The sequence below is a fragment of the Nuphar pumila genome, chromosome 9 (assembly GCF_984573655.1).
Source record: "Nuphar pumila chromosome 9, dmNupPumi1.hap1.1, whole genome shotgun sequence".
NCBI classification, from domain to species: Eukaryota; Viridiplantae; Streptophyta; class Magnoliopsida; order Nymphaeales; family Nymphaeaceae; genus Nuphar; species Nuphar pumila.
This window is the reverse complement of record NC_143257.1, coordinates 29,126,110-29,151,932: the sequence shown is the minus strand read 5'-3', so window position 1 is coordinate 29,151,932 and position 25,823 is coordinate 29,126,110. Positions and strand designations below refer to the sequence as shown.

At 35.3% G+C, this 25,823-nt stretch overlaps 1 pseudogene; it reads left to right on the top strand.

Moving 5' to 3' along the window:
- The first annotated feature begins 531 nt into the window (after nucleotides 1–531).
- LOC149828532 (uncharacterized) overlaps nucleotides 532–25,823 on the top strand; it is a 28,131-nt pseudogene continuing 2,839 nt past the window's right edge.

The following is a 25,823-nucleotide window of genomic DNA, read 5'->3' as shown; positions in this document are numbered from 1 at the left end:
GCTTATGCCAAATTCTTGAAGGAACTCTGTACGCAGAAGAGGAAATCCAGAGAGAGAGTTCCTAACAAGGTCCATCTGACTGAGCAGGTGAGTTCAGTACTTCAGCATCAGACACCACCAAAGCTCAAGGACCCTGGAGCCCCTATCATTGCTTGCACTATAAAGAACATCCGGATAGAACGCGCTTTGCTCGATCTTGGAGCAAGCGTGAACATTCTGCCTGAGTATTTCTTTGATTCTTTCGGGCTAGGAGAGATGAGATCGACCTCTATTACACTTTAACTGGCAGATCGTTCTGTCAAGGTACCGAGAGGTGTCTTGGAGGACGTGCTAGTTAAGGTGGATGACTTTTATTTCCCCGTCGATTTCATCATTTTGGATATGGAAGGAGTAGACAGCCAGCACCAGACTCCGATCATTTTGGGCAGACCATTCTTGGCGACTGCCATTGCGTGCATCAACTGTAGGACCGGAGCCATGGATCTCTCATTCGGCAATAGGAAGGTCAAGCTGAATATTTTCAATGCCGCTATGGGACCAGCAGAAGACATGGACTGCTTCTGTGTAGATATTGCGCAGGAGTTATTGGAGGAGCAGCCTGATTTGTATATTACTGAGGATTCTTTAGAGTTGTACCATATAGAGAAGAATAGTTGTATAGATAGCATAGATGTGTCTAGAGTGTCATCAGAAAGACCACCTTGGGGAGCTATCATTGAGCCTCTCCCACTACTTGCGGAGACCCCCGCCAAATCTTTGATCGAGTCACCTCTGAAACTTGAGTTGAAACTCTTACCGGATTCACTCAAGTATGCATACCTTAGAGAGGATAAGACTCTGCCTGTGATCATCTCATCCCTGCTCACTGAGGAGCAAGAGCAGAGATTGTTGACTATTTTACGAGAGCACAAGGTAGTGATTGGCTGGGGAGTTGTTGATCTGAAGGGGATTGATCCTTTGTTGTGCATGCATAGAATTCATTGCGATGAGGAAGTCAAGCCAGTGAGAGATATGCAGAGAAGGCTAAATCCCAACATGAAGGAAGTGGTGAAGAATGAGGTGGTGAAGTGGTTGGATGCAAGAATTATCTACCCTATTTCTGATAGTCAGTGGGTTAGTCTGATTCAGGTTGTTCCGAAAAAGTCAGGACTCACTGTTGTGGAGAACGAGAAAGGTGAGAGAATTCCGATGAAGACCACTACAGGATGGCGAGTCTGTATCGATTACAGGAAGCTGAACGTGGCAACTAGGAAAGATTATTTCCCATTGCCATTCATTGATCAGATCTTAAAGAGACTTGCAGGACAGAGCTACTATTGTTTTTAGATGGATATTCATGATATAATCAGGTAGCTGTCCATCCTGACGACCAGGAGAAGATGACATTTACATGTCCTTATGGCACCTTCGCATTCAGACGTATGTCGTTCGGGCTCTGCAATGCCCCAGTAACTTTTCAGAGGTGCATGCTTGCTATCTTCTCGAACATGATAGATGATGTGATGGAGGTCTTTATGGACGACTTTTCAGTGTATGGCTCTTCATTTGAAGATTGCCTCCAAAAACTTACTCGAGTACTGAGTAGGTGTGCGGAGATAAATCTTGTTCTGAGTTGGGAAAAGAGCCATTTTATGGTCCAGGAGGGGATTGTGCTTGGACACATTATGTCCAAGCGAGGCATTGAGGTTGACAGAGCGAAGGTGGAATCCATTTCTCGTTTGACTCCACCCACCTCTGTGAGGCAGATTCGGTCATTTTTAGGGCATGTAGGATTTTATAGGCGGTTCATAAAAGATTTCAGCAAAATCTCTCAACCACTTTGCACTTTATTGGAGAAGGACCAGCCCTTTGTTTTTAGCGAGGATTGTATGAAGGCCTTTGAGATTCTCAAAGAGGCCTTGATTACTGCGCCTATTTTGAGACCTCCGGATTGGACTCTCCCATTTGAGATTATCTGCGATGCATCTGACTATGCTATGGGGGCTATATTAGGACATCAGATGGATAGGAAGCCCTATGTGATTTACTACGCAAGTAGAACTCTGTCTGATGCTCAGATGAATTATACTACGACAAAAAAGGAGCTACTTGTTGTAGTTTTTGCATTGGACAAGTTTAGGTCCTATTTACTCAGTTCGAAGGTGGTTGTTTATTCTGACCATGCTGCATTGAAATATTTGTTGAATAAGAAAGACACCAAACCAAGACTCATTCGTTGGGTTCTGCTACTACAGAAGTTTGATCTCGAGATTCGAGATAAGAAGGGAAGCGAGAATATAGTAGCAGACCATCTTTCTAGACTGATCGTGGAGACCACGCAGGATCAGAGGCCGATCAGTGATTCTTTCCCCGATGAGCAGATCATGTCAGTCAGGACATCGCAATTACCCTGGTTTGCGGATATTGTGAACTATCTGGTTTTGAAGCAGATACCTGAGCATTGGAATAAGAATGAGCACGAGAGATTCTTATCTCAGGTGAGGCACTATTATTTTGATGAACCAGAGTTGTTCAGATACTGTGCAGACCAGATCATTAGGAGATGTGTTTCGGAGGAGGAGTACGAGTCCATTTTGAGTTTTTCCCATTCATTAGCCTGTGGAGGGCATTTTAGCAGTAGGAAGACGGCTGCAAAGGTTTTGCAGTCGGGATTTTATTGGCCCACACTCCACAGGGATGCTCATGAGTTTTGTAGGCGTTGCGTTAGATGTCAGCAGATTGGGAACATGTCCAAGAGGGACATGATGCCCTTGCTCCCGATTTTGATTGTCGAGATTTTTTATGTTTGGGGCATTGATTTCTTGGGACCATTCCCGCCTTCATTCGGAAATTTATACATTCTTGTGACGGTTGATTATATGTCCAAGTGGGTCGAGGCTGTGGCAACCACGACCAACAATCATAGAGTGGTGCTTAAGTTCATTAAGCATAACATTTTCAGTCGTTTTGGTGTGCCACGTGCGATGATTAGCGATGGTGGCAAGCATTTTAGGAATGTACAGATAGCTTCTCTGCTGAGAAGATATTCTGTCAATCATAGATTCACCACTTCGTATCATCCGCAAACTAGTGGACAGGTAGAGGTGTCAAATAGGGAGATTAAGCAGATTTTAGAGAAAACAGTTCGCCCGGACCGCAAGGATTGGTCCCAGCGCTTAGATGATGCACTTTGGGCATATAGGACTGCATTCAAGACTCCCATCGGCATGTCCCCGTATCGCCTTGTATTCGGAAAAGCATGCCATCTTCCTGTCGAGCTGGAGCATAGAGCGTATTGGGCTATCAAGAAATTGAATTTTGACCTCACCCAGGCTGGCAAAGCGAGAGCACTGCAGCTCTCAGAATTAGAGGAACTCAGGAATGATGCTTATGAGAATGCCAAGTTATACAAAGCTCGCACTAAAGCATTTCATGATAAGCACATTGTCAGAAAAGTGTTTGAGCCGGAGCAGAAAGTGTGGCTATACAATTCTCGTTTGCATTTATTTCCAGGGAAATTGAGATCGAGATGGACAGGACCGTACATTGTGAAAGAAGTGTTTCCATATGGAGCAGTTACATTATTCGATCCTATGACCCAAGGTACATTCAAGGTTAATGGGCAAAGAGTGAAGCCCTTCATTTAAGATTCCTTGCAGAATGGTGAGTGTGAGATAGTGCATCTCACAAAGGCATGAGGATTCAACCAGAGGGATGTATCATATATACACTAGTTTGTTTTTCATTTCAGTATTTTTCTTTATTCAGTATTTCATTTCATATGTGCTGACATTTGTTTTGATGTATAGAGGATGAATCTAACACTTAGTGTATCAGTTACCAGGTACAGAGAAGAGCTTTCAAAGAATTCATTGATCAGATGAAAAAATCAAAAGGCAATTAAACTTCAGAAGCTCGAGCAGATCAGGTTGTATCTATCTTTTCTCCCATATTCATTTTATGGTCTTTTAGTGTGCATTCGCATTGCATTTTTACATATTTTGTATGCCACTAGGGACAATGTCATTCAAGCATGGGGGGGTGGTTTAGATGCACACTAAATTTTTTTTTTTATGTCTGGTAGCTAAAGTAGGCATTTGAGAACAAGTTTGTAGCATATATGATTGTTTTTGGCATAATCTAACAAGTTAGAAACTTTTAAGTCCCATGATTTTTTTTTTTTGAACTGATTCAAATAGAGTAGTTATTTATGAGAAAATTCAAAGAAAAGATAGTATTTGATTGTTAGAAAATTTTGAATCACTTTAGTATAAGTATGCACAATATGTTTTGTGAAAGAAATAAGCAATGGAAAGATGTTTTAGAAAAATGAGTTTAAAAGAATAGAGCTACGTTTAGTTGTTGATGTCTTCGTGAATCCTAGTAGTGGAACTCAGACACGAGATGAAGTGTTTGAGTCTCTTGACGAAAAGGATAATGAAGGAGATCATCCTCTTGTCTAGTCGATATCTGTGGCCTTTATAGTTCGAGTAAGTAGAATCTGAAGGGTGTTTTACACCTGGTGCCCCAAAGCCAGCTGGTTTGGGAGCCATCGGTTCGAAAGCTTGTTACATGGACTGCATAGAAAGCCTAAGAGATAGAGACATTGCACATGACGAGAGGAAGACTATACGTAAACTATTAGAATAGAAGGTCTAGTGACTCGAGCAATTAAGTCCGAGGGATACTTTGTATCTAGTTCCCTAAGGTCGGCCGACCTGGGAGTCACTGACCCAAAGCTCGCTACACGGGTCACAAAAACTGACTATTCGAAATAGTGCTCAAGAGAGAAAAATTGAAAAAGGGTGAAAAGTTGAAAATCCAAAGAAAGAAAAAGAATGTGCTGAATGAGAAAAATTTCATTGCTTAGGAATATGTGTGCATTACTGTGCAGAAAATATACAAGTGAGAAAAAATGAGTAAAACATGATAGTACTTGACTTTCTGAGAAAAATCATAGATACCTACAATTTTAGAAAAGTGAAAGAAAAAGAATTTTACTGTGGTGGCATGAGATTTCTGAATTTGTTTTGAGAATGTCCATTGCATGAAATATTTGTTTCAACTGTTTTCTTAATTGCCTAATATTCTTGAAAAGTCATTCCTACATTCCATTGATGTTTGTGGGTAGCATCTTTGCAAACCCTCACGAGACCTTACTCATCCACTGGTGTAAGCTAGGGGTTTAAAGGGCTTGTTGCATACGCTAAATGCAACCATGATTCCTACGAAAGTGAGTTAGTTTTTATGCATTCATGTTTAGCACTTCTTGTTTTTGTTGCATAGCATAATTAGGGTTTGTTAAGGGACTAACAAACATTCAAGCATGGGGGTATTTGATGATGCATGAAATGCACATCATGTTAACAAGTTTTTCATGCATTCTGTAATGAGTTTAAGGTTTTAAACCCATGTTTAGATTCATTTTGTTGGTAAGGGGTTGTGGTTCGAATTTCAGAGAAATCGGAGTTAAAACGAGAGAGTTATGGCTATTTCAGTGTTCGAGCACAGATTTCGAGGTGGATCGGATCCATATCCGACCCAATTAGGCTATTTGGACCTTGGATCAACCTTTAGAAAGCCCAAAATCCAACCCACACGCATATCCATATCCAATCCAAAAAGTTTTACAGAAAACCCCTCAGAAAGTGGTGCCTAGTGAAAATTTTTATTATAACCATGTTTTTGAAATTCCAAAAAGTATAAATATACTTTTTAGAAGAACTCTAGGCGTCTTTGGCATTGGTATTGGCGCCTCTTGCTGTGATTCTAGCTCCAGCCCTTCTCCTACCTATCGTTCCATCACGTTCTCCATTGAAGATTGGTTCTTGCTTGGTTTCCAAGCATTAGTCTTTCTCCCGTTTTAATTCTAATCATTTCTTTAGCATCCTTGCTGCATTTTCTCACCATTTTCTGCATTTTTGCAGGTGTAGCAGAGGTGGAGACCATTAATCTTGATTGGAAGTGCGAAACACTCCATCAAGATGAGCCGGCCCTACCTCCATCCAGTTTTCTGAACCCTCCGATCGCGAATCGGCACCCGTTCCATCTTCGGTGGATCTCCAACGTGTTGCAGCTATGGAAGTACTATTTGTGGTGATATTCCAGCATTCTCGAACAGTTCGGGACATCAAACCAAGGCCATTGTCCGCTCTCTTCTTCCCCACGATCGTCGGATCGCCCTAGAGGTAGATCTTCTTCTCTCTTTTCTTCTAGCTAAAGCCTAAAATGTGTGTGCGTATTCTTCGTGTTTTATTTTCTGTGTGTTGCTGTGTTTTTCATGTTTCAGCCTTAGTATAGAGCTCGTGCATAGACCAGCACGTTAGATCTAGGTTTTGATTCATTGTTTGTATGTTCGAGTATTGATTTCCATTGTTTTTCAATCAAAACGTGTAAATCGGCTAGAGGTTCTTCTAGCCGATTTGGGTTTTCTTATCCAGCATTTTTGTCTGTGTTATTTCAACAGAAAAAGTATTTAAAAAGTTTAGTTTGCTTTATTCTGGGCGTGGGGTCTAGATCAAAGGACATTTTTCATTGAAAACCAATAAATCGGCTAGATCCATTCTAGCCGATCTTAGTTCATTTTTAATTTTAGCCTTTGATCGGTTTTTGCAGAAAAACTGGGTTAGCAGATCTCATTCAGATTATATTCAAGTTGAGTTTGCTGCAGATCCATTTTGGTTTGAGTTTATGCTTATCGTGTGATGTGTTTTTAACACAATCATTGAATAAGAGTTCTCTTCTGTGAAGTGCGTGTAACCTGCAATTTCCAGTTGTGTGTCTGCATGTTTTGTTTCTTTTACAGCTTTACAAATGGTGTCTTGGTCGATTTTAACATTTTAGGATTGTTCTACATAGGATTTTAATCGTTTGTTGTTTTGGTGTTGTGTCATATTGAGAAAAATACAAAAATCGAGTGTTCTTGTGTTCTTGATTTTAGTGATTATTCAGCTGGCTGTATGTTTGATATCTAACTTAGTTTTTCAATAGTATAATGTGTTAATTCATGTTTATTGAAGTTAGATATTACATTAGAAATAAGTTTATTATTTTTTATTTCCCTAGCTTAGTCCATTAGGTTAGCCGTTTAAATAATTTGTTGTTTTATGTTTGTTTTATTCCCAGCATCTTAGACTACTTGTGTAGATTTTCGTTAGTTTAGATTGTTAGTTGTAGATGTAATTTAATTTCGTTTATGCAATTTCATGTTTGTGTTAGCCTAATTATGAAATTTGGATTTTAGTAGCTTAGTAATCATCTTCCCCAAGGAGGGGCGGCAGCCATTAGAGCTCAAGTCGAGCTCTAGGCTTCTTTTGGTAGCTTGTTAGCATTTTGGTAAGTTTAGAATTTAGGAAGTCTCTAGTGTGTCTAGGTGCATTGTATTAGGTATTGATTATTTTGGACGTTTTATTGTAAATTTTTAGTAAGTGTCTTATGTTAGGTAATCAAGTTAATTACCTAATTTGAATTGGTAGAGTCATTGCTCCAAAAAGAAAAACGTTTTGAGAAAATTTTATTGCTCCAAAATCGTTGGCTCCCATTTAGTCAAGTTTGAAATTGAGTTCAAGATAGAATCCATAATTTTGACGGAAAGTTATATTGAAATTTCAAATCTTTTCTAAAAGTTTGAAACGGTTTTGTAGAAGGGACTTTTTTGTTTTGAAAATAATTTTTGGTAAGCCAAAATCGTGGAGGCTATCTTGAATTAGACTATTCTAAATTCCCTACTTACCTAAATAGTTTGTGAAAGACATTGAAGAGGTGTAACCGTTCCTAGTTGGCCAAATTATACATCTTACCTTTTTAAATTGATATTTAAGGTAAGTACAGGCAAACCTCAAGCTGGACGATTTTTGAATCTATCAACTTTCCAAAGTTGTTCTTTTTGAGCATTTACTTTTGCTTATTTCATTAACCGTCTATAGTAAGATAGAATAAATTAGTATGAAGTAATTTAGTTAATGGTGTTAACATTAGGTTAGTAATTAGGTTCTTATTTAGTAAGGTCTCAACTAGGGTTTAATACAATAGGCGTGTAAGGAATGGATTCATTAGTGTTATTTATTAGTTTTAATTAATTAGGTTTTAATTTTGATGTTTCTATTTTAGTTAGTCTAACTTAGGTGAGTCGTGTACCTAACCCAACTCGAGTCATAGTTCCAACCAAAACCAATTCAACCGAGCCTAGTCGAGTCAACCTAGTGAACCTAACCCTAGTCTTATCCTAAACCTGAAGCCCCTTTGGTCCTTAGTGGCTTCATTCCATTTAGTTGTAATTCATATTGATTTTAGACTAACTAGTTTAGTTATTTATTCAATTGATCTAGTTATATTATAGAAGTGTGTGTTCAAGTTGTAATTGTTTCTTGTGTGTGATTTTTGTAGTTCAATTATTCCAATAGTAGTTAGTTAGTAATAACTACAGTTTTTAATTTATTTAACTAGGTTTGCATCTCTTTGATTATCTTAGTTGCATTTGCATCGTTAGTTAGCTTAGTGTTAGTCAAAAATTGCATCTTGCGGTTATTCTTTCATTCATTTAGTAAAAGTGCATTCATCATCTCTATATACACTGTTAATTAGTGTCATTTAGATTGCATTAGGATTATTTTGCATTTCTAGTGTTCAAAATAGACTTATTTAGTGAATAGTGCATTGAAAGCAAAACCCGATTTTTTCCCTATCGCACTGTCGTCATTTCATGTGCAAAAATTTTTGAGTTTTCAAAATATTATTTCTCTATTCACTTTATTGGTGTGTTAACAATCTGTAGACCAAATTTCAGCTCGATCCGAGTTGGTTTGGTCTGATTTTTAAGCGTTTTGTGAAAACCGCTTTTTCTGGTTTTTAAATTTCGGGACTTGCGATATCCTGATTTTTCCCAGTTTTGAAACGCTTATATCTGGAGTTCCAGATATCATTTTTCCATTCTGTAAAAACTGTCAGATTTTTTAATCTGTTAGTTAAATAACAAAACAAATTTTGGGGAAATCGGATGTCGTTTGCCCTATCAAACAGTGGTTTTTCAAAGAGCTGTTAGAAGTCTATTTTACACTAGATAGGGGCATCTTGGTAATTTCATTATTTTCAACATTTTCGTACTGTTTTCAGTATTTTCTGCATATTAGGTGTTGCATCTGCATCATATAACATTGTTAAGCCTTAGGTTAGTTGATTTTTGAATTAGTTTAATAATTTAAGTAATTGCTTTAGTGTAATTAGGAATTATTTTGCTAATTGCTTGAAAATTAGGTTTAGTTGCATTTTTAACTTGCATTATTAGAATAAATTACTAACTCTTCATTTTCCTTTGTTTTTAGGTTGAAAAGCATGATCATTTTCCAGGGTTATTGTCCAAGTGTGTAGAGTGGATAATTGGCGAAAAGACAGAAATACCCTTGGCGTGGAATAGAAGACTTATTTGCTTTTCCCTTTCATTTTAGTGTTAATTTGTAATTGTAGTAGATTTGTGATTGTAGATTGATATTTATAATTAATAAATTAAATTTTTGAGAAATATTCTGAGTAATTCCTGTTCCCTGAGGATTCGACCCGTACTTACCACTTTGTGGAAAGTCGGTTATTTACTTTTGGTTGACGATTTTCCAAAGCTTTTATTGAAAATTACTATTTTAAAAACACCACTTCCAAAATATCAGCCAATTGGAAAAATATCAAATCCATTAAAAAAAATCATGAAATTTTAGAATCATATAGAGGACATCCGGACAACAAATTCTCTTTTTACAAACCCAGTAGCAGATCTACAAATCTGAGGCTATGATTGACCTAAGTCAGTCAATGGCGCCAGAGACCTGTAACAGGCTCTATGATAGAGTTTGTGCAAACAGATTTGTATAAAAAGAAAATTACTAATTCATGTCAGAAAGATCTGATAAAATCACATTAAAAACAAGACTTACCTGTGGAAACACTGCATTTTACAAATCTTGAATCGGATTTCCCATGAGGGAAATCTCGATTTTCAATCTGACGGCACTAAACTAATACCATTTTTATAGTGCTTGACCCTGATTTAGCTCTTCAATTTTCATATAAGGGTACAAACCATAAAATGATCTGAAAATTTTATGAGAGATTAGGGACAGATACAGATCACTATTATGAATTTATCAAGATTTTGCCATGGAATCACAATAGTATCATATGCCTAGGCAAAACCTAATTCAAATATTGACAAAAGCTAAGTCATACGAATAAAAAAAAAAGAAAAAAAAACTGTGAAATGAACTTAGATGCAAAACATTAAAACTATATGAAATATGATAGTAAATCTAAAAATAAAAGGGAGATATGATATTCCATTGATGTAGACTATTAGAATGGTAGGTTCGGTCCATTGAAAGGATGAACCATCTCATCCACGTAGTTTGAATGTGAAAGCATTCCAACTATATCATTTGAACTCATCCATTATGCTAAAACTTGATTTCAAATGGGTATTCACGACACATTTATTCCTTCCAGCAGATTGCAACGAGATCCAATTTAATAAAAAACGAACATGAAGGTAAAGTGATGGAAAATCTGAAAGTGCTATAGGATCAAGGCAACGAGCACTAGAGGGGGGGGGGGTGAATAGTGTTTTTAAATAACATCTATGGAATTTTGAAGGATTTTGAAATTCACAAAGCAATCACACAAAGAACACAAGAATTTATCCTACTTCGGTCTTCCAGACCTACATCCAGTCCCCAAGCAAAACCCGCTTGAGATTTTCACTATCAATCTTATGTTACCACAAGAATATACAGACCAAAACCGGTCCCACTTTCAGTAACAAACCTACTGAAAGCAAACAACTCCTTTAAACCAAGGAGTCCTTTCCTTTTACAGAAAAATAAAACAATCAACTTACAATCAACCAATGAGCCCTTCTTATGAATGCAAATGGAATGCAATTGGCTTTTGAGGTTGTTGAAATACTCAACTCACGAATTCAATGTCTCTCAAAAGAATTTGAGTAAAAAAACTAGAGTGAAAATATCAAGTGAGTGAGAAAATGAATACTTGAATGAATAGGAGTGAAAAGCAAAGAATTTGATCTTTGTAATTCAATGTAATTCAATATGATTATATCTTTTTAAGTGTGTAATGCACTCATATTTATAATTGAAAGATTCCATACGTTGAGGGTATGAAAGGGTGTCAAAACAATCCATTTTGAATGATCAAAACGTTTGAAAAATGAAAAGACACGCCTTTTAAAAGTTACAGAAAAATAACAAAATTAGTCGACTGGAATAGTAGTTAGTCGACTGAAATCAAATATTAGCAGACTGACAGTTATCGTCGGTTGACTAATGTGTTTAACAGAGCCATTTGAAAATCTTAAGTTTGAAACTTAGTCGACTAAAGAAAAAGTTAGTCAACTGATAATATCATCAGTAGACTGAAAAATCTTTCAGTCGACTGCTGCTAAATTTTTCTGAAAACACAAGTTTTGTCCGGTCGACTGATAAAACTTTCAGTCGACTGCTGCTAAAGTTTCTAGAAAATAGACATTCTGTCTGGTCGACTGATAAAACCTTCAGTTGACTAATTTTACAAAAAATGACGTTTTTGCTTAGAAAATTTGGCGCGAAAAGGGTGGTTGACTGGTGAGTCTATTGGTTGACTAATAAACATGAAAAATTAAGTAAAGAGTTTTCTAAAATGATTTTCATCAAGGGTTCTTTTAGAAAAGTTTTTCTAAAGACTTTTTAGGTGAAATGCAGTCGAAATATGCACTCTAAGTAAGGCTCTTACAAGAATCTAAGACTTTTAATGAATTTTACATTTGCACACTAGTCTTTAAAGATTCTTCATTGAATTCTTCAATTCTTGCCATCTTTCTTCATTGTCTTAGCTGAAATGCAGTTGATTCACTTGTTCATCATCAAAACCTTGTACTTGTAGTATCGTGTACGACTTTATTGTCGTAACAATCTCTCCCTTTTTTATGATGACAAACTAGTCAAAGATGGAGCATTCAGATGCGTAGATTTAGATGCATAAATGGAGATTTTACTCCCCCTATCAATTTGCTGCAAAACATAAGAAGTTAGCACAATCAAAGCATATATATCACATTGATTGTTTTGCATTTTCATCATTACTTCATGTATTTCTATTTTTTTTTCATGAATGCAATTTTCAATGCTTTCACATGATGCAATTCCCATGTTTGCAATTTACTTCATGTTGGTCCTTTTCTCCTCCTTTGTCATAATCAAAATGAGTAAGTGCAGTCATAGCATAAGCAAAATGCAAATTCAAGTTCAAAATATTACAACCCTGAAATTAGCAAAGTTTAGTAATAACAATAAGCAAAATTCAAGAGAAGTGTTGCTTGATCATCTCCTTGAGTTCAGCAATGTCCTTTTGAATTGACAAAATTTGTTGAGTCACGTCTTTACGAAAAGTGTATTGATGTAGCTCCAAAGCTTCAATTTGTTGCAAAATTTCATCATTGTCTTGACTAGTAGAGACTTTCTTTCATTTTACTTGAGATGAGGGTGTCACAGGAGATGGTGATGGTTCAGAGGGTTCAGTTTGATCAAAATTTAAAGGAGGTAGATATTTGATTTTCATTCGTTTAAAAACAGTTTGATCAAAGTATTCCTTTTGTTCAATAGATTTTTTATTCATTAGGGGTACTTTGAAATATTTGAAGATACGGGTAAGAAGACATCCATACGGAAGAAAGGGTTTTTGTTTCCATAAAGTAGTAAAATACACGTTGGCCCAATTTATCGAAATATTTCCAAATAAGACGTAAAGAGCCGTAGAGAGATCTGTGGAATAGTAATCAAAAGATCCAGTTTTAGGTAGAACATTGTGGGCAAGAATTCATCCAGCAATACGAGAGCGAGTTTGAAGATTGGTATTCTTGAAAGGAGGACAATGAGGTGCACCGAAAGAAGAATTTGTTCAAAAATTCTTTCATCATTAAATTTAATAGTATTGAAAAGAGTTTTTGAAGGTGGAATATCTAGGATTTGTCCAAGAAGTTTAGAATCAAACTCAATTTCAACATCCCAAACAAGAGAGGAAATAAATCCAGTTTCGTGATCAATTTGTAAATTAGTATAAAACAAATGGATCAATAAAGGATAATGATAATGAAATCGATCCGAACCAGCGTAAAAAAAATGTAAAATGCCTGTGAATAATTCTCTGATATTGTAGTGAGAAATTAGGTATAACAAAACATTTCAACCTAGTAAAATAGGAAGTGCAGAAATCGATCCAAAAGTATCATATAAAAAGGGATTTCTGAGTAGTCTAAGAGAAAACCATGACGTGCTTGTGGTGTAGATGGAGGGGAACCTTGTGCGGAGGCTATTTTCTGATAAGGCATGGTCATTAAGAACGAAACAGATTCACATGTTAAAGAGAATCACTGTCGCAGAGAGTGACTGATCAACAAGGTCTTTGAGAGGAACGGGTGGAGACACTGTTGATGTCGGCTTTCCAATGATGTCTGGTGGGAGGAAAATGTCGTCTGGCATTGTAGAGGATAACCAATGTTGCATAATCACTTTTGTCATGGCAAGAAGGTTTTGGCAAGAGATTAAAATCTCCTAGGGTTTGTGGAGGACGGTAGCTATCTGCCGAAGAAAAACTGGAGGAGCCTTCGTGCGATGCGAATGGTGCTCCATTGATACGCTAGAGAGGATATGATGGACAATAGGCCTTCCACAATCACGGTTTCTGTTAGTGGCCAAATCAATTGGTAGGAGCAGTCCACCAAAAAGGCATGTCGAGTTTCCAAAGATTTTAGGCAAAAGGGAAGAGGCGATAAAGGGTTTGGCGAACATGAGGTGACGCGGTGGATGGCAGCAGGTGAGAAGATGTTGTTGCAAGCATCGCAAGCATCGACTCCTGTCACAACAAGAGGATTCCGGCGAGAAGGAGTTTGTTCGACAGACAGAGGAGAGGGAGTGTTCGGCTTTCGAAGAGGAAAAAAAACACGGGTAAAAAAAATTAATGATTGCCCTTTTTTAAACAAAGCCAAGGGGTATTGGGTCTCTTCAGTTTTAAAATTTAAAAAATAACCATCAATCGACTTGAATTTTATCGGTCGACTAAAAAATCTGATTTTGAGATTTTTCAAAAATAAAACATTTTTAAAAAAATTTATAAATCTAAAAATGAGCAAATGCCTAGTTCTCTCCTTATTCTCATAAAATCTTCATTTTTAAGTGGTTTAGTGAAGATATCAGCATGTTGTGCATTAGTGGGTATAAAATTTAACAAAATATCTCCTTTTAATACATGATTCCATAAGAAATGACGCCTCACTTCAATATGCTTAGTTCTTGAGTGCTGAACAGGATTTTTCAAAAAATTTATAGCACTAGTGTTATCACAATAAATAGTTGTTGTGGAGTAATTCAAACCAAAATCTTTTAAGGTTTGTTTCATCCATAGTACTTGTGAACACGCTAAACTAGCCGCTATATATTTTGCTTCAATTGTTGAGAGTGTCACTGAATTTTGCTTTTTACTAAACCAAGAGACTAAGAAATGTCCTAAAAAATGACAAGTTTCACTAGTACTCTTGCAATCAGATTTGCTTCTAGCAAAATCTGCATCACTATATGAAACTAAATCGAAGGAAGGTGATTTTGGGTAAAACAAACCAAAATCTGAAGTATCTTTCAAGTATCGAAGAATTTGTTTTACTACAGTTAAGTGAGATTCCTTCGGATTAGCTTGAAATCTAGCACATATATAAACACTAAACATTATATCAGGTTGACTAGTAGTTAAGTATAATAGAGATCCGATCATACCTCTGTAAAGCTTAATATCTACATTTTTACCATTTTTATCTTTGTCAAGAGAAGTAGTTGTGCTCATAGGATTTCTTCTTGTTTTCGATGAGTCCATCCCAAATCTCTTAAGAAGTTCTTTTGTATACTTAGCCTGGTTGATGAAAATTCCTTCTTCAGTTTGTTTTATTTGAAGTCCAAAGAAGTAGTTCAATTCGTTCATCAAGCTCATTTCAAACTCTTTCTATATAACTTTAGCAAATTCTTTACAAAGAGAATCATTAGTAGAACTAAATATTATGTCATCAACATAAATTTGCATAATAAAAATATCTGAATTAAGATTTTTAATAAACAAAGTGGAGTCTACCCGACCAATAGAAAAACTAGATTGTTCTAGAAAATTTTGTAGCCTTTCATACCACGCTCTTGGTGCTTGTTTGAGTCCGTACAAAGCTCTTTTTAATTTGTAGACTTTTTCTGGATATTTCTCATTTTCAAAGCCTGGAGGTTGCTCTACATAAACTTCTTCATTAATGTATCCATTTAAGAATGCACTCTTAACATCAATTTGATATAACTTAAAATTCATGTAACTAGCAAAAGCAAACATCATTCAAATTCACTCCAATCAAGCCACTGATGCATATGTTTCATTAAAATTTATGTCTTCTTCTTGATTATAGCCTTGTGCTACCAGCCTTGCTTTGTTTCGAATGACTTCACCATTTTTGTCCAGCTTATTTCGGAAGACTCATCTTGTTTTAATTACCGGATGATCCTTTGGTCTATCAACTAGATCTCATACATCATTCATAGTAAATTGGTTAAGTTCTTCAGACATAGCCAAAAGCCAAAATTCATCATCACAAGCTTCATTGATATTCTTTGGTTCTATTTTAGATATGAAAGCAATATTTGCAATATATTGCAATTGCTTTCTAGTTTGGACACCACTCTTTATTTCTCCAATAACCTGCTCATGTGGATGATTGGGAACTTCTTTCCAAACTGGGGAAGAGGAACATTTTCTTGAGAAGTGCTCTCTATCAAAGGTTCTTCTTGAAGTATGACTTCTTCTCCTTCACTTAGAGGTATAACCTGCTCACAATTCTCATCAAATGCAACATGTAAAGATTCTTCAATGCAAGATGTTCTTTTATTAAAAACACGATAAGCTTTGTTTCTAGAAGAATATCCAAGAAATATTGCTTCATCTGATTTTGAATCAAACTTATTGAGATTATCTTTGGTATTTAACAAGAAGCATTTACTACCAAAAATTTGAAATATGAGATCTTTGGTATACGATCATAATACAATTCAAAACATGTTTTATGTAAGATTGGTCGAATAAGAACATGGTTTTAAACATAACATGTTGTATTTATTGCTTCAGCCCAAAAGTATTTTGGTAAATTTTTATCTTGAAGCATGGTTCTAGCACATTCTTGCAAAGTTCTATTCTTTCTTTCAACAACTCCATTTTGTGGAGCTTCTCTAGGAAAAGCAAAGTTGTGAGATATACCATGTAAATCACAAAACTTTAGAAAAGATTCATTTTCAAATTCACCACCATGATCACTACGAATGGTAATAATAGATGTAGATTTTTCATTTGTAATTCTTCTACAAAGTTTAGAAAATTCAGAAAAAGCATTATTTTTGCTTTTTAGAAAACTCACCCAAGTAAATCGAGAATAATCATCTACTATAACAAAAGCATACTTGCTACCATTCAAACTTTGAATTCTAGATGGTCCAAATAGATCTAAATGTAAAAGTTCAAGAGGACGCTTTGTTGAAATTATATCTTTTGCTTTAAAAGAACTCTTGATTTGTTTACTCATTTGGCAATCATCATATAAGTGATCCTTCTTATATGGTATTCTAGGTAGGCCTCTAACAAGATCATTCTTGGATAACTTAGAAAGTAATTTAAAGTTAACATGCCCAAGTCTCTTGTGTCATAACCATTGAATTTCATTTGAAGCAATAAGACATTTTTCATTAAAAGTGGGTAACTCATCTAGATAAAGTTCATATACATTATTTCTTCTTTTACCTTTAAAAATGATCTTTTTAGAATGAAAATCAGAAATTAAACATAAATCATGTTCAAAAGAAACGTGAAAACCTTTATCACATAATTGACTTATGGATAATAAATTATGCATTAAACCATCTACTAAAAGAATATTTTCTATCAAGAAAAATTTTGGATTACCAATGTTACCAATACCGATTACTTTTCCCTTGTTATTGTCACCAAAGGTGACGGTTCCTCCATCCTTACTTTGGAGGGTGGAAAATAACTTCGGCCTTCCAGTCATATGTTTGGAACAACCACTGTACAAGATCCATTTGCTCCTTATTTTGTGTACCTACAACAAAATTGGAAGACAAAGCATTTGACCATTTTCTATTTTCGGGTCCATGAGAGTTAGTCTTAGGAACCCATATCCATTTAGATTTTGGTTTTCTTTGAGAATAAATATTCTTTCTATAAAAAGATTTAGCATTTTTAGAATAATCATGTCTAGGCTTATAAGATTTATAAGTACCATGATTAGATGCATTTCTATTATAACTAGAAAATTGAGTTCTTTGAACAAATGATTGAGAATTTTGACTTTGATTCTTTACCACATAGTTTGGTCTATTTTGAGTATCAAAGAAGCTATATCCCAAATCGGTTTTGTTAACCGAGCATCTTTGAGAACCAAGAAGTCTTTCTAGATTTTCTTGTCCATTAGTGAACTTAGTCACAATAAAAAGAAGATCATTTGATTTTTCTTTTAGACTTGTTATTTCTTTTTGTAAGAGATTAGTTCTAATTCCAAATTCTTTTATCTCAAATGCTTGACAAGAGTTTTCCTTCTTGAAATCTTCTATCTCTTGAAGTAACACTTTGTTTTGAGAGTCAAGAGTTGAATTTTCAGTTTTTAACTCTTTGTTTTTAGAACTTAGACTCTTAAATTTAGCATATAAATCATTAAATGCTTCTAATAAATCATCATACTCATATTGACTTACCGAGTCTTCTTGTGCTACAAAGCACATGTTGGCGACTTCTTCATTAGATTCTTCATCAGAAGAGGAGTCACTATCATTCCAACATGCTTGAAAAGCCTTTTTCTTCTTGAATTGGTTCTTAGTATTGATTTTGAGAAGATGACAATCTTTCTTAATGTGTCCTGCCTTTTTGCAGTTAAAGCACTTGACTTCATTAGGATTAGAAGAATCAATTTTCTTTACCTTCTTTTGAAATCTTCCCTTTTTGATGAATCTTTTGAATTGCCTAGTGATGAGGGCAATATCTTTATCTTTATCTGAGTCTTTAGAGTCAGAGGTGGCCTTGAAATCAAGAGATTTTTTCTTGGGTTCTTCTTCTTGCCTGTCTTGAAGTTGAACTTCATATGCCATCAAATTACCAACTAAGTCTTCAAGAGAAAGGTTATTTAAATCATTGGCTTCCTCTATAGTTGTGGTCTTTCTCTCTCATTCATGAATTAAACACCTCGGGACTTTTCTAACTAAATTCACTTGCGAATATTCTTTCCCAAGGGATTTGAGAGTATTAGTAATATCGATCATTCTTGTTACCATGTTCGATATAGACTCATTTTGCTTCATTTTAAATAATTCAAATTTATGAACCAAAGAGGCAATCTTAGATTTCTTTACCTTTGATGTACCTTCATGAGTTACGAGAAGAGTATGCCAAATTTCATTTGCTGTGAAACTTTGAAAGATGCGATTGAACTCTACCTTGTCAATGGCATAATACAGCGCATTCATAGCTTTGGCATTGAGTGAAGCAATCTTCTTTTCTTCATCGGTCCATAGGTTGAAATCAATAGATGGTATTTGGTACTTTTCTAAAAAAAACTCTCCAAATTTCGAGATTCATGGATTGTAGGAATATTGTCATTCTTACTTTCCAATATCCATAGTTTGTTTTGTTGAAGAGAGGAGGATGAACAGAAGAGCATCCTTCTTTGTACTGAGAAGATATTGTTGTCATGCTAGATGATGGTAAGATAAAAAAATAAAACCTGCTTTGATACCAAATGAAAGTGTTGTAGGATCGAGGCAACGAGCCCTAGAGGGGGGGTGAATAGTGCATTTAAATAACGTCTATGGAATTTTGAAGGATTTAGAGATTCACAAAGCAATCACATAAAGAACACAAGAATTTATCCTGGTTCGGTCTTCCAGACCTACATCCAATCACCAAGCAAAACCCACTTGAGATTTTCACTATCAATCTTGTGTAACCGCAAAAATATACAGACCAAATCTGGTCCCACTTTCAGTAACAAACCTACTGAAAGCAAACAACTCCTTTAAACCAATGAGTCCTTTTCTTTTACAGAAAATAAAATAATCAACTTACAATCAACTCACGAATTCACTGTCTTTCAAAAGAATTTGAGTGAAAATATCGAGTGAGAAAACGAATACTTGAATGAATAAGAGTGAAAAGCAAAGAATTTGATCCTTGTAATTCAATGTAATTCAATATGATTCATTGTTTTTGAGTGTAGAACGCACTCATATTTATAGTTAAAAGATTTCATACATTGAGGATATGAAAGGGTGTCAAAACATTTCATTTTGAATGATCAAAATGTTTGAAAAATGAAAAGACACGCCTTTTAAAAGTTACAGAAAAATGGCAAAATTAGTCGACTGGAACAATAGTTAGTCGACTGAAAGAAAATATTAGCAGACTGACAATTATCGTCGGTCGACTAATGTGTTTAACAAATCCATTTGAAAATCGAAAGTTTAAAACTTAGTCAACTAAAGAAAAAGTTAGTGGACTGATAATATCATCAGTAGACTGAAAAATCTTTCAGTCGACTGCTGCTAAATTTTTCTGAAAACACACGTTCTGTTCGGTCGACTGATAAAACCTTTAGTCGATTGCTGCTAAAGTTTCCAGAAAATAGACATTCTATCAACTCGATTGATAAAACCTTCAGCCGACTGATTTTACAAAAAATTACATCTTTGCTTAGAAAATTTGGTGCAAAAAGGTTGGTCTATTGGTAAGTCTATTGGTCGACTAATAAACATGAAAAATTAAGTAAAGAGTTTTCTAAAATGATTTTCATGAAGAGTTCTTTTAAAAAAGTTTTTCTAAAGACTGTTTAGGTGAAATGCAATCGAAATATGCACTCTAGGTAAGGATCTTACAAGAATCTAAGACTTTTAATGAATTTTACATTTGCACACTAGTCTTCAAAGATTCTTTATTGAATTCTTCAATTCTTGTCATCTTTCTTCATTGCCTTAGCTGAAATGCAGTTGATTCACTTGTTTATTATCAAAGCCTTGTACTTGAAGTATTGTGTACGACTTCATTGTCGTAACAAAATCATATTACCTTGGGATCTTTTGCACCAGTTGAAATCGTAACAACAATGAAGGAGTTGGTCCTTGTCTGCTTGGCTGAAGGAAGCAGAGAGAAGGAGAGCTTGGTGTATGGCTGTAACATTTGGGAAGGCTTTAGCAGCAATGGAGGCTGCTTCTTGGATCTTTGGCACACGTTCAGGAAGGAGAAGGAGAGCTTGGTGTGTGGTTATACCATTTGGGAAGGTTGTAGCAGCAATGGAGGCTACTTCTTGAGTTTTCAGCTGAAGGAAGAAGGAGAAAGGACTGTTGCCACACGTCCAGGAAGGAAGAGAGGAGTCGTGCGATAGAGAGGAAAGGGGAGAGAAGTTCGAGAGAAAGGAGAGAAATTAGGAAAACAAAAGTCGCCCCTCAAGGGTCGATCAAGAGGGTTTAAATAAACCTAAGTTTTTCCTAAAGTGACTAAGGGAAAAGAAAAAAAAAATCAAACTACTTTTCCTAAAGTCTAGGGAGGGGGATGATCTTTGCCCTTTTTTTTTTTGAACTTTTAAAAAGCCTAACTAAAATGTTAAACCTAATTTTTGAAATGATGCTACTTTGGAATGGACTACACGTTGATTCTAAGATAACTTTAAAAAATAAAACAAAGAGAGCTTTTGGATGTGGCGCCACTCAAGGTGGGCCCATATCCATTTTTTTTGGAATTTTAAAGTTCTAAACTAAATACTAATTAGCAAGCTATATCTAGTCTAATTTCAAAAATCTTTAAAATCTAATTAGTAAAGTAAAAACCCTAACTAATTTTTTTAGAGGGGTGCCACTTCAGAGGGGACGACTCCTCAATTCTAGGCTTTTTCAATAAGCTAAGCAAAAGCTAAAAACCTAAATTTTTTGAGTTTTTGAAGTGGCACCACTTTAGGAGGGGACCCCACCTGGTTTTGAATAAAACAAAATAAAAGAAAATAGGTTCTAGATGTGGCGCCACCTCAGGGTGGGCCCCACATTGCCTTTTTATTGATTGAAATTAAAAAATGAGGACTAAAAGGGAAAAAGGAAAACTTAAACCTCTTTTTATAATTTTCATAAAACTTTAAACTAATTAACAATTACAAAATAATACCTGACTTAATTGCAAATTTTTTTAAAAGAGAGTGTTTTCCAAAGCACTTTTATGAAAACGATTTGAAATTGTTGGTAAGAGGGGTGAATAAAGAGATTTTTTGAAATTCAAAGCCTTTTTGCAAAATTTGGAATAGAAATTCTAGGTTCAGAGCTTCGTCCCCTCCTTTAGGCAGAGCCGGTTCAGCTGACAAAATTTGAAATCAATATTAAAAATTATCCAGATTGTTTAACTGAGAAAATATTTTGAAATTCAAGGTCCTGGGGGTTAAAATGGGAAAAGATGGTAATTTTGAAGACCCAGAGGTTGGAAATTGATTTGAAAAGAGTTTGTAATTCAAATCTGGATTAAGAATTTTAAAATCAAGAGTTTTGGACCTCAAAATGACATGATGTGCAGGAAATGATATGAATTGATGTGCGATGGCATGCAGAGACATGTTTAGCGGAATTCAATTTTGAACCAAGAGTTGGAGATTCTCGTCTCCTAATATGAGTAAGATTTTGGAAATCTGCGACTGGAAGTGAAGATTTGAGCCAGAATGTGGAAATTTTGAGAATTGTAAATGAAATTTGGACTTCTACATGGTTCAGGCTCAAAAATTAACTGTTTTTCCCTCTGAAGATCTCAGAGGACAGGATGTGATGATTATGAGGAAGTGCTGGGAAAGGTGAATAAAAATTTGGGGTGTTTACAAGATGCAACCCACATTTTTTCTTTCTAAGAAAATGCAAGCCTCATCTCCCTCCTCTCTTCTCTTCCTCCTCCTCTTCATTCTCAACCGATTCCCCCCGATCTCTTCCTTTCCCCCTTTGATTCATCTTGCTTTTAACAATTTCTTGTCGCCGGTTCTTCTTGTCTTGGTCGATGGAGGTATGTGCAGCTCAAGGAAAAGCCATCTTTTTCTCAACCCTTCCATCGGAGGTAAATCACACGGTTTGCTTCTTCTTCCCTGTTTCATAGTAGTTTTAGTTTTCGCATAGCATACATCATATCATTACATGTAGTTCTTGTTTATTCATGACATATTCATCACATCTAGTATAGATTCATCATATTTTTCAGCATCTGAAAATATAAAAAGAAAACAAATATAAAATAGTTTAGTTTAGCTGATTTTCTTGATTTATAGGTAGAATAATATTTTATTCAAATCAGTAGATTTAGCCTAGCATTTTCTGATATTCTCGTGAGTTTTGATTCAGTTTGTGGTAGATGTAGGTCAGATTTAGTCTAGACTAATTTTCTTAATATTCAAGTTTTATTAGGTCAATTAATTAGATTTTCTTTAATAGCAAATTAGAGTTTTTATAATCTTTTTAATTTTTTTTTATTGGCATAATTAGATCTAAGTATTTTTTGATTATTTTTCAGTATTAGTTTAGTTTATTCAATGCCTAATTCATGTTCATGATTTTTTTTTGTTAAGTGTTTTAGTTCATTTTATTTAATTGATAGCTTAAATTAGAAATAGGTAAACAAATATATTAGTTATTTTAATTTTTATTATTTTTATCGAGTGAATAGTTTGATTTACTATCTTTATTGGTTAGTTAAATTATTATTTACTTTTAGAAATTAATTTATAGTACTTAGATTAGAAAATAATGTTTTCGTTCAAATATCATTTTTTGTTAAATAGATTAATTAGCCGATTTAGATAGTTTGGAGTTATTCTTGGTAATTCATTATTTTAATTTCACATTTTATTTCAGGTTGCACTTTAAGTAGATTAGTAGCAGTAGATTTAATTTCATTAGATTAAATTAGTTAGTTGTTAGAGAATTAGTTTAGTTAAATAATTAGTCATAATTCTTATTTTGTTTCAATTATCATCTCTCTTAAAGTAATTAGCTAATGTTAATTTTGATGCAAATGTAGTGTTGTAGTTTAAAAGTTAGTTTCTAGATTCATTTAGTTAGTTAGTTTTCAATTGATTCATGTAATTAGTTTTAGTTTTAAGTCAGATTTGATTTTGTTTGCCTTACGTGATTAATTAATGCATAGTTGTTGAGTTCTTGTTTTCATTTGTAGTTACATAATTTATTAGAGTAGGTAGATTAAATAGTTAGTTTAAATTCATATTAGTCATTTAGATATTTGTTGCTTAGTTCAATTAATTATCTAGATTAGGTTTAGTTAAATTCCATGTTTTTAATTAGTCAATTCCATTTTCTTAGCTAAATTGCATTCACGAGTTATTGAGTAGTTAGTGTCTTCTTGTTTTAATTTAGTTAATTTACTAGTTTGTTTCGTATTCTTGTTACTTAATTATTTGTTAATAGTTAGTTTAGTCAATTCTTGATTTTCGGTTAGTCTAGTTTCTTTTGTTTTTTTAGTTAAATTGATTCTTAGTTATTATGAGTTAGTTTTCTTCTTGTTAGTTAGTTTGTTTTACTATTTTGTCATTTAGTGTTTAGTTTGTTCATGTTAGTTCATAGTTGTTACATATAGTTAGTTTGTTCTTAGTGGTTAGATTCATGTTTTTGTGATTTTTTTTCAAACTGACTTTGAATTTTTGTCTAGTTTTGCATTGTTTTGTGTTCGTGTTTTGCAGGAAAGCGTTTGATTGTGCGATGAGCCCCAAAATGAAACCTTGAAGCACCCTCTGAGGTCCCAAAAAGGCCCCTCAGAGCCCCTCAAGGAGCTCTTAGAGATCAGCAAGCAGGTAGAAGAAGAAAGGAAGGGACTAGAAGCTCGAGCACTGAAGACCCTTTTCTTTTATTTTTAGCTTAGGATTTATTTTATTTGATTTAATTCAATTGGGTTTATAATAAGACCACTCTTAATTATTTTTATTTGTTTAAGCCTCTGTAAATAGTCATACTTTTAGTTAATTAATTAATTAATTCTTTATTTTTCAAGGCAATAAAGAGTAGATTAGTTTTCTGTGGAATACAAAGTGTTTCTTTCGTTATCTGAGATCGACCCAGACTCCACCACTCATGCGAGCCAATTTTTAGTATTTGGTGTCTGGCTTTCACACTGTTTTTATTGAAAATGTTATTTTAAAAATCTATTTCATAAAACTTACACCAAATTTTTGGCACCGTTGTCGGGGAACATTGATATAAATACGAGTCTTCACTTTATTGCCTCTTGTGTGTTCTCATTTTACTTAAGATTATTAGTTATTTTTCTTTATAATATTTAAGATTGCTAGTTTATTTTCCCTCTTCATCAACTAAGATTGCTAGTTTGCTTTTGTATTTAGGATTTTTAGAACCATGTTGATTGTGAGCCCTAGAGACCAGTTTACTATTCCTACACGACACACCTATTAGGCTACCCCTAGGAGGTGACTCACACTATTGGTATCGTGCTCATAGTTTGTTTTTTCGAATAATATCTATTTGGGTGTAAGTGTGTCATGCGTATTTACTGTCTTTCTACTTTATTTCATTCTACCCGCTTCATGGTTTGCTATAGTTTGATTACGTTTGCGCATTAGGTAGGTAGAAAACCCCTCTTTAGGATGGTTGCTACACCGGTCTATCCTTAGGTGTATGCAAGAGCACCGCTCGCTTGATCTCAAGCTTGTGGACAATTTAGAGGACCCCGAGTCCCTTGTTAGGAAAGCCCGTAGACCCGACCCCATGGCTGAGGATCAGCAATTGACCCATCCTCCCAAAGAGTACTTCATTCCCAATGTTTACACTCCCGCCTTATGCATCACGAGACCTGATGTAGGAGCTAACCATATTGAAATAAATGTCAGTGTCATTCAAATGCTACCCATTTTTTATGGCCTTAGCAACGAAGACCCCTACCGTCATCTAAATGAGTTCCTCGAGATATGCTCTATGGTGCAGATCAATAATTTCAGAGATGACGCATTGAGGTTGATGTTGTTCTCGTTCTCCCTCAAGGACAAAGCCAAACACTAGCCGAAGGCTTTAGATACGGTTCAGATTACCACTTGGGAATGGATGCAAAGAGAAATTCTCAAGAAATACTTCCCAATTGGTAAGACAAACCAGTTTCAAAAATTCATCACCATTTTTTCAAAGATTGAGGGGAAACGGTTCCATGAGACACGGGAGAGGATGAAAGATCTTCTCTGAAAGTGTCCCCACCACCAGGTGCCTCGTTGGCAACTGGTGCAATACTTTTAGGACAGGCTGACTGAGAAGAACCGTCAAATGGTCGATGCAGCCTGTGGGGGCACTTTCATGCTGAACAGTGAGGATGAAGCATGAGCCCTGTTTGAGACCCTGAGTAAGAATTCGATGCACCACACTTCAACCTCACGATCCAAAAGGGCTGCACCTGCACAAGATGGAGCGAAGAAGGTTGGCATTTACGAGATAGGGACACACCTTGAGTTGCAAAATAAGGTTGACATGCTGACTCAGAAATTGGATCAGTTATTGTTAAATCCCTCACCAGTTGTGCAGGTGTGTGCGTTATGTGTTAGCCCAGCACACCATGTGCTTGACTGCCTTGCAGCACCACAATACCCTGAGTTTGTCCAGGAGCAAGCTCTAATGGCGCAAGGTTTTGCTAAACCCATACCCAATCCATATTCCAGTACTTATAACCCAGGTTGGTGAAACCATCCCAATTTCTCGTGGAGGAATCCA